This window comes from Myxine glutinosa, chromosome 6 (genome assembly GCF_964187855.1).
Source record: "Myxine glutinosa chromosome 6, kmMyxGlut1.1, whole genome shotgun sequence".
NCBI lineage: Eukaryota > Metazoa > Chordata > Myxini > Myxiniformes > Myxinidae > Myxine > Myxine glutinosa.
The window spans coordinates 52,605,997-52,615,687 of NC_136266.1; the positions used below are offsets into that span (position 1 = coordinate 52,605,997).

Here is a 9,691-nt window from a genome sequence, read left to right on the forward strand (position 1 = left end):
TTGCTAGCATTAGTTGGTGGATGATAAAAATCCCATTGTCCTTCTTGAAGTGTTGATGAGTTATCGCAAGCACACTGAACAAATTCCAAATTTCCGATCTGACCTAAGTGGGCACTACATCAACAGCATTGCTGTGCCCCTGCGAGAACTGATGCTAATCCACAGTCAAGTGATGCATATAAATGACGACAAGATTCACTGTAACTGAGGAATTGAGCATTCCACCAAAAGTCATACTCACATATGTATTTTGTACTAATTCGTACATGCATATATACTTGGGCTGATATATAAAATATTATTCCCAGGTCCTGGTTGGATGTTTAGTTTGTGGGTTTCTACAGATGTCCGCCCCCCCCCCCCCCCCCGCCTCATACAGGCCAATCTTTTTAAAGGCCAGGCTTTAAAGTTTTTTAAAGTGCAGGTTTTAAAGGCCAATATTTTAACACGAATGTGTGCTCACTACAGTCTACTTTTGAGGATAAAACAAACTCGAAAAACATTTTCCATAAAAGAGTAATTATGTCTCTTCTATTGGAATTGTAGACGGTGGCTTGCAAACAGAGCCTCAAGGGCGGTGGACAGATGAGTTTTTTTATTTTTATAATAACAATAAATACAAGGTGCAGGGAGGTGAAATTCGCTGTTCCAGAGTAAACATTCGCCATAGTTCCAGAGTAAACAGAGTGTTTATTTACGTCCATAAGATGTCCAATAAATAAAGAAGATATAAGCGCACCTGACACTAGGCCGAGGCTTCAGACTTTGGCATGCTCACGAGGCTGCACCGTCGAATAAACTGTTCCAAGCTGTCATTTTGACGGGCTTTTTACTCGTTAAAAAATAGTAAGTGTTATATACTTAGAAATTAGAGCTGTCTCCCTCGACATATCACGTGCCTTCGACACGGTCTGGCACCCCGCTCTGCTCACCAAACTCTCCTCTTTTGGTATCCATGGAAATCTCCACGCATGGCTGGCGGACTTCCTCTCTAATCGTCGTCAACGTGTGGCCCTGAATGGGTTTCTCTCATCTCCTCTTCCTGTTCAGGCTGGAGTTCCCCAAGGCAGTGTTCTGGGCCCCGTGCTTTTTCTGGTCTTCATCAATGATCTCTCTGACTCTCTCGAAAATCCTCTCTATCTCTTTGCTGATGACTCCACTCTCTGCCGCTCCATTCCTCTTCCCTCAGATCGGCAGTCTGCTGCCTCCTCACTCTCTGAAGACCTGGACAAAATCACAGACTGGTCAAACAAGTGGAACATGTCTTTCAATCCTGACAAATCTCACACTCTTACTATGTCTCTCCGAAAAGATCGACTGGACAACCCTCCCATCTACTTTCTCAACAATCCTCTCCAAGAAGTTCTGTCGCTCAAGATTTTGGGTCTCACTATCTGCCATGATCTTTCTTGGGAAAACCACATTTCCAAGCTGGCCTCCAAAGCCAGTCGCCGACTGGGCATCCTCCGTCGTGCGAAGTCCTTCCTCGGCACACCTGAGCTCCTCACCACATACAAGGCTTTCATCCGCAGCTCAATGGAATACTGTTCTCCCCTATGGGCCGGTGCTCCTGCCTCACACCTAGCTCGGCTTCACGCTGTTGAAACCAAAGCTTTCAGAATTATTGGAATCTCCCGCGATGAAGCTATCTCTGAGGGCCTTTCACTCACTCACCGCAGGCAGGTAGGTGGTCTTTCTGTCTTCTACCGACTCCTCTCCGGCCTTGCACCCCCAGCTCTCTCTGTGCTCTGTCCCCCAAATATTCCTACAGGTCGCACAAGATCTGCCAGCAACCCTCTGATGGTTAAACTGCCGAAATCTCGGCTCTCCGCTCACCTTCACTCTTTCATTCCTCTTTTCTCCCGCCTCTGGAACAAACTCCCTCACTCCCTTCAATCCCACTCCTCCCTCCAGGTCTTTAAAACAGCTGTTCACCACCATCTCTTATCTTCCCCCATCCAAAACCTTGATCTTTTCTACCCCCGCTAATTCACCCCAGATCCACCTTGTTTGAAATTCCAACTTCTTTCCTGGAAGTCCTGGCAGTGTCCATATGTTTTATACCTCTCCCACTGCCCCCTTCCCACGCCCCCCCCCCTAAAGCCCTCGCCCTCTCTCAGATCTCTCGATGTCTCCATGTCTCTCGGTCCCTGCTCTCAAATGTTGTGTTTGTGTCCTTCCCCCTTTCTCCCCATCTTGTCTACCGCTCCCTATGTTATATGTTTTATGTGTCGGTTTGTCTTTCTGTGTGATTAATGTTCGCTCTTTCACGAGCCTCGATATTGTATACAAAAAAAAAAAAAAAAAAAAAAAAAAAAAAAAAAATACTGAACAAATGAACGAGGAGGATGTTTTTTTTTTAGGGGGTGAGTATATTGCCCCCACCTTACTTTACAGTTCGAGTTTAAGGATTTCTACCAATTTACCTCCAACTCTTCTAACTTTAGTTTGCTCCAAATCTCCCATCGTCTGAAGCACATCAAAGTGATAGGCAGGACTTTGTTGTATTACTCATAAGTTACAAGAATGTTACAGCATCCACTGAGACGACTCCAAGAGTTCACAGTTCATCGTCGCTACAGATATACCAACATGTTTGGCTGGACAGTTTTGCTTAGAGTCAAAGGTGGGAACTTGAGTTGAGGCACTGCCATGAGCATTAAAGAAAGAGCCTGGGCCTATTAAATAAATGATTGTGTTGTTTCATTAATACAAATGGCTACGCCAAAAATAATGAAATTCTATAACAGCAGCCAGCAGTTTAAAAATAATTGTTACCATGCAGTTTATGAGATGGGTTGCCCGGCTAAATGTAATTTACAACTTGGCAGGCTCAACCTGGTGTGGCGGCTTATGAGGCCTTCAAAAATAAAATTAATGGAAGGACAGAAGAAATACTTCAAGCACTTTGTATATACAGTACTTCAAAAATTTCATCAGATATTGGAAAAAAATTATTGGACATTACTATTTAGTTGTTACGGTTCATAAGTGATTGATGGCAATAGCAAAGGGATCCCCAATGGCGATGCCATAGTTCCATTTGGTTGACATTTCCCCTTGCCCGCCCGCTGAGCGTTCGCACTGTTAGACCGGCTGAACAAACACCCTGGCACACAGCGGAACTGAATGGAAGGATGTCAAGAATGACAAATATTCAAGGGGGTGAGTGCCTGGAGAGGATTCCCTCGATGTCTTTCCCCTTTTGCGAGAACGCTTTAGACAGACTCAGTGAACTGTGGGCCTTTGCTATTATGAGCAAAGTGCTCCAGAGACTAGGTAGGGAGGCCAAAACCAAGAAACAAACAAATGAGTTCATTTCTGGAGAAATGACAGACGATTTGAGATTAACTTGCGGAAAGGAAATGCTTGAATTCTGGAACACAATTCCCTGAGCTGTCTCTTTGAAGCAAACAATTCAATCATTGGGAGGCAGTGAGAGCTTTAACGGACAGCACGAGAAAACAAAAATATTGCTCTCCTTTTCCCATTTGTTAATAATTTCACACCTTTGACTATGGTGCTTCAAACTTTTTTATTCTAGTAACCTATGGGCATTTATTTTCCTTTATATATTGTCTAAGACTCGTAATGTAGCTGACGGACACACTGACATACTGACGAGACAAACACGACACCGCCACTAAGCTTGGAGAAAGTGCCGTCACTTCCGTCACTTCCTGGGATACTCTGGGTACCAGCGACGTCATAACAATGGCGCCACCTTCCTCACCGTACTCAGTGGGGCATTTCGTCAGGAGGAATTTCCTCCTCCCCATGGATGCCAACCTAAGGAGATTGTCCGTGCTCTATCCTTTCAAATGCTGAAGGTCAAGCAATGAAGCAGCACGTACCATTTTAAAAGTATTTGGTGTGACTTGAACCGGTCCAAACCGGATGGGTGTTTTTTAGGAGATACCATCTCCTTACTGGATGGCCTCCTCCCGACGGGAGCTCATCTGCCCTTTTTCAGGTGTTCTTTATGTTTCTGGCAGGGTGTCACAGTCCCCCCCCCCCCGACCCCCCACTGATAAAGCCAGTGAGGGGTGTTGGTTTAGTTGCTGACAACCCGACCATGCGGCAGATAGCACTGGGTTACATGTTACCAGTGGCAGTTAAAAACTCTTGTCTGGTAACATCAATGATGCTTATGCCCTTTTTCATCTTCGTGTAATTAAAAAGGCATAAAATAAGCTGCTGTATGCCATCACTTCCTGTCAATCCCCATCATGTACTATTTGCATAACACATTTTTAAGGTTTCCTCCGAGTACTGTTCTTCGCTTCAGGCTTTTAGGATGACAACCAACTGGCACATTATGGCAAGTTGAACGTCTATTTACGGGGTATTCTTTCTGTGCATTCTAACCATCCTCACACATGCCTTATACTTGGTTTACCAAGCAGGAGTTGCCTTGTTGACTGTGCAACTCTTGCTATCTCAGCTTTATCATGAGCCTCAATACATGTATGGCGAACACTTCCAAAATTGTATAAAAGTGCACCCTGGATAAAAAGGTAAAAAGTTTTTTAAAAGTTTTTAAAAGGTTAAATAAAAAAGGGGGGGGGGGGCGGAAAGAAAAGAAAAAGTAAAAGTACAAAGGTAAAAGTGCACCCTGGATTTTAACAAGCGGGCCAAATGAGACCCTGAGAATTTGAGTTTTGAAGTAGCTCTGAGGACTCGTCGTCATTTAACATTGGAAGGCTAAATAATTGCCAGATGACTACCTTCATATCTCACTTCTACGTATTTAATGGGTACAAGTACCAGTGGTACTTGTACCCATTAAATACGTCACCTGCGATGAAGCTAACTCCGAGGGCCTTTCACTCACTCACCACAGGCAGGTTGGTGGTCTTTCCGTCTTCTACCGACTCCTCTCCGGCCTTGCTCCCCCAGCTCTCTCTGTGCTCTGTCCCCCAAATATTCCATCAGGTCGCACAATATCTGCCAGCAACCCTCTTATGGTTAAACTGCCAAAATCTAGGCTCTCTGCTCACCTTCACTCCTTCATTCCTCTTTTCTCCCGCCTCTGGAACAAACTCCCCCACTCCCTTCAATCCCACTCCTCCATCCAGGTCTTTAAAACACCTGTTCACGACCATCTCTTATCTTCACCCATCCAAAACCTTGATCTTTTCTACCCCCGCTAATTCCCCCCTGTAATGTATCAGGCTGGGAAGACAGTTTGAGTGCACCATCGGTCGTTTATTGCGCAGCCGGGAAAACCACAAGCCCCCAGTGTAGGCCCAGCTTCCTCTGCCAAGCCGTATGCCCCGCCTCTTTTATATCCACCTTCCGGTTTAATCCCATGCAATACATAACATCTCCCCCCGCCCGCCCCCCCTCCCATTAACAGTGAAAATACCAATGTGAAAATAACAGTGAAAAGCATACCAATGCATACAAAAATACAGACATACAATATTGCGAAATTGCAAATGCAAAATTGAATGCGAAAATTGAATTGAAATTGAAAATCGAATGCAAAATGCATACAAGAATATTAGCTACAAGTCAAGGCGAGTAGGCGCCTTTCGAACTCTGGATGATCGTCGGGGTGCAAGCCACCACACGGCTCCACTGGTGGTGCTGCAACAGCGTTATGGGGTTCAGCCTCAGGGAGTGGTGCAAAGACGTCACACGGGCCCACTGGTGGTGCTGCAACAGCGTTATGGGGTTCAGCCTCAGGGAGTGGTGCAGTACTATCTGCGGCAACAATGTCGCTGTTCACAGGTTCAGGAAGTGGCGAGATATCCTTTGTGAAAATGACAGGATCACAGGACCGATACCGGACATGATCAAGGTGCCTCCGGACGACTCGATTGTCCATTTATTTGATAACGTAGGACAATGGTCCCTCATTTTTGTGAACCCGCCCTGGTAACCAAACCATTCCGTGACCAAAGTTTCTCGCAAACACCGGGTCCCCGACCTTTATAGAGCGCTGTGCAGCATGTTTGTCATGGTGAAGTCTCTGTTTCCACTGATTTTGATACACAACCGACACCACATCTGGTCTTAGACAATCCAGTCGTGTACGCAAACGTCGTTTCATCAGCAGCTCAGCCGGTGTCACCCCTGTCGTTGTGTGGGGAGTGATGTGGTGAGCGAAAAGCACACGTGATAGTCTGGTCTGAAGGCTTCCGCCGGGTATCTTACTTAGACCAGACTTGACGAAACTCACAGAGCTTTCAGATAGTCCATTTGAAGCTTGATGGTGTGGGCTCACAAACTTGTGAATTATACCATTCAGGCAGGTGAATTCAGTGAATTCAGAACTTGAGAAACAGGTCCCATTGTCCGTGACTATCAAGCGTGGCAAACCATGAGTGGCAAAGCACTGGCACAGCCTCTCTATGGCAGCGTGCGAGGTTGCTGTATGTGTTACATAGGTGTCGATCCATTTAGTGTGAGTGTCCGTAACAACAAGGATCATACGGCCTTCGATGGGTCCAGCATAGTCAAGCTGAATCGTCTGCCATGGTTCAGTGGGCCATTCCCAGGGGTGTAATGGTGCCTTAGCAGGGGCGTTTCGACTGCTTTGGCATGGATAACAATGTTTCACACACTGTTCGATGTCAGAGTCGAGATGAGGCCACCAGACATAGTTCCTTGCCAGCGATTTCATTCTTACAATGCCTGGGTGACAATCGTGAAGCTGGTCCAAAATCTTTGTGCGCAAGTTTGGGGGAATGACCACTCGGCATCCCCACAGCAAGCAGCCGTTCTCGACACTTAGTTCATTTTGCCTGACCTTGTAAGAATTCAATTCAGGGTCAGCATCGCGTAGAAGGCCCCACCCATGCCCAGTAGCACGAATGACCTTGGAAAGAAGTGGGTCACGCCTGATACGTCTGTATCTGGTTGGCATCAATTGGGTTGTCATTCAAAAAGTCCATCAGAGATATCACGCTGCCAGGTACAGGGCGGTCAAACACTATGTCCTGAAGTGGTAGGCGACTCATGGCATCTACATTTGAAATTGTGGAGCCAGGTCTGTACGTAATATCATAATCATAAGCCGAGAGTGAAAGTGACCAGCGTATGATCCGAGGCGGTAAGACCTCTGAGGTAGCCTTTGATGGACCAAACAAACTAATCAGTGGCTTGTGGTCCGTGTAAATCGTGAAATGCCGACCGAAAACATACTGGTGAAATTTCTTAACTCCGAATACAATGCCGAGTCCTTCTTTGCCCAGCTGACTGTAGTTCTTCTCAGCAGGAGACAGTGTACGAGATGCGAATGCTATTGGTCTGTCTGTGCGATCTGGCATGATGTGTGACAGAACAGCACCAACCCCGTACTGACTCACATCACACGACAGGACCATGTCTTTGTCTGGGTTGTAGTGAACTAGCACATTTGAAGACCGCAGCATGTCTTTTGACTTCTGGAAGGCTGCTGACTCCGGAATGTCCCATTTCCAGCTGATGCCTTTTTTTAACAGGCAATACAGTGGGCCAAGCATGGTAGCAATGTTTGGGATATACCTGCTGTAGTACTGCGGCATGCCAATGTAAGCCTTGAGTTCAGTGATGTTGGTCGGAGCAGGGGCGTCTTTGATTGCTCTGATCTTCTCTTCTGTGGGATTTAAGCCTTCGGCGTCGATACGATGGCCCAAATAGGTCACCGACGGAACCATGAACTCGCACTTGTCTCTCCGCAGGCGTAGTCCAGAGTCGGAAATAATACGTAGAACACGTTCGAGGTTGTCCAGATGATGAAGCTCTGAGCAGCCAGTGACTAGGATGTCGTCTTGGTAAACAACGTGTGGTTCAGCAGCGAACAGGCTATCCATACAACGTTGGTAGATTCCTGGTGCCGATTTGACACCAAAACTCAAGCGGTTGTATCTGTAGAGCCCCCGATGCGTGTTGATGGTGAAATATTCTTTGGAATCCTCATCCAGAACGACTTGTAGGTAGGCCGATCTCATGTTGAGCTTGGTGAAGGACTGTCCTCCGCTCAGTTTTGCGTATAAGTCATCGATCCTTGGTATGGGATATTTGTCCAAGGTGGAACATTTGTTGATCGACATTTTGTAATCCCCGCAAAGGCGTATCGATCTGTCTGCCTTTACAACAGGAACAACTGGAGCAGCCCAATTTGAGTACTGAACTGACTCAATGATACCTAACTTTTCCAGTCTGGCTAATTCTGCGTCAACTTTTTCTTGCAATGCGAGAGGGACGTCTCCTCTCACTCTCTCTCTCTCTCGTAAACGTCTCGCTGCCGCATACCGACATCAGGATTGCTTTCTTCCTGGCATCATCCTCGATGCTGTTGGCTTGGTAGTAATACTGTAGACGCTCAATGTACGCCTCCCAGCTTCCTTCGCGCGGGTTGAACTCGTCAATCCGTCCGTAGGACATGGTGCTCAAGTAGCATATGCTGTGAAATAACGAGTTGGTAGGCCAACAGCTAACTGCAATAGCTCAGCTTGCTTTGCATGCGCTCACCAGAATCCGATCCTCGGCGCCATGTAATGTTTCAGGCTGGGAAGACAGTTTGAGTGCACCATCGGTCGTTTATTGCGCAGCCGGGAAAACCACAAGCCCCCAGTGTAGGCCCAGTTTCCTCTGCCGAGCCGTATGCCCCGCCTCTTTTATATCCACCTTCCGGTTTAATCCCATGCAATACATAACAACCCCCGATACACGTTTTTGAAATTCCAACTTCTTTCCTGGAAGTCCTTGCAGTGTCCATATATTTTATACCTCTCCCACCTCCCCCCAAGCCCTCTCCCTCCCACAGTTCTCTCGATGTCCCTGCTCTCAAATGTTGTGTTTGTGTCCTTCCCCCTCTCTCCCCATCTTGTCTACCGCTCCCCTTATTTTGTGTTTTATGTGTTGGTTTGACTTTTTGTGTGATTAATGTTAGCTCTTTCACGAGCCTCGATCTTGTATACAAAAAACAAACAAAAAAAAAGTATGAAATGCCACCTTCTTGTGGGGTCGCTCATGGTTGGAAGTTTGGACCGAGTCTTTCACGAACTGGAAAGTCTGGCCTGTTTACCTGGAGCTGATTTGTGCAGGATTTTATAATTTGTTCAGGGTGCCGGCATTAACTTGCCTACTTTTTGCGAGGGACATCAAAGGATCATCAGCACAAAGTGTACTCTTTCTGCACCATCTTTGCACCATGTGGAACAAGATGGCTACCATTTTATATACATTCTACCATTTTATATCAGGGCGTATTAATACAATGGGGATTCATTTTTGGTATAAAAAAGCAGTTCTCTTGTGCAGCTTCAAATAACAGGAGAAAATGAAGCAAAACTTTCCATTTATCGAATGGCAGTTTGTTCTTATCCCTGCCACCTGAAATAATTGAGAATTGATCGAATGCTGCGGCTGGTCAACAGAAACAGGGAAACCATACAGTCACTCATTGATCTGCCAGCTCTATGGAAATAATTATCTGCGTAATTCCACATCAATAAAAGCTTGTAAGAAAATTGCCTTTGATAACAGCTCATCATCATACTAAAATATACACTTTGGTGTCTGTCTGTCTGACCATGATACATTCAGTCGTTACTTATCCAATCTCAACCAAACTTGACAGGAGGACTAAGGGACATACAATGGAGGTTGTAGCGACCTCATTTGACCTCCTCCCAAAGGGGGTTGTACGTCTTACGCAAAATCCGTGTTGAGGTGTATATCAGTGTTGAGATAGCTT

General features: G+C 46.0%; 1 protein-coding gene across 1 annotated transcript in view; it reads right to left on the bottom strand.

Annotated features, from left to right (window-relative positions):
* Positions 1 to 9,691, bottom strand: part of LOC137429373 (solute carrier family 35 member F4-like) — a 133,621-nt gene that overhangs the window by 41,274 nt on the left and 82,656 nt on the right. The gene's annotated exons all lie outside the window — the stretch shown is intronic.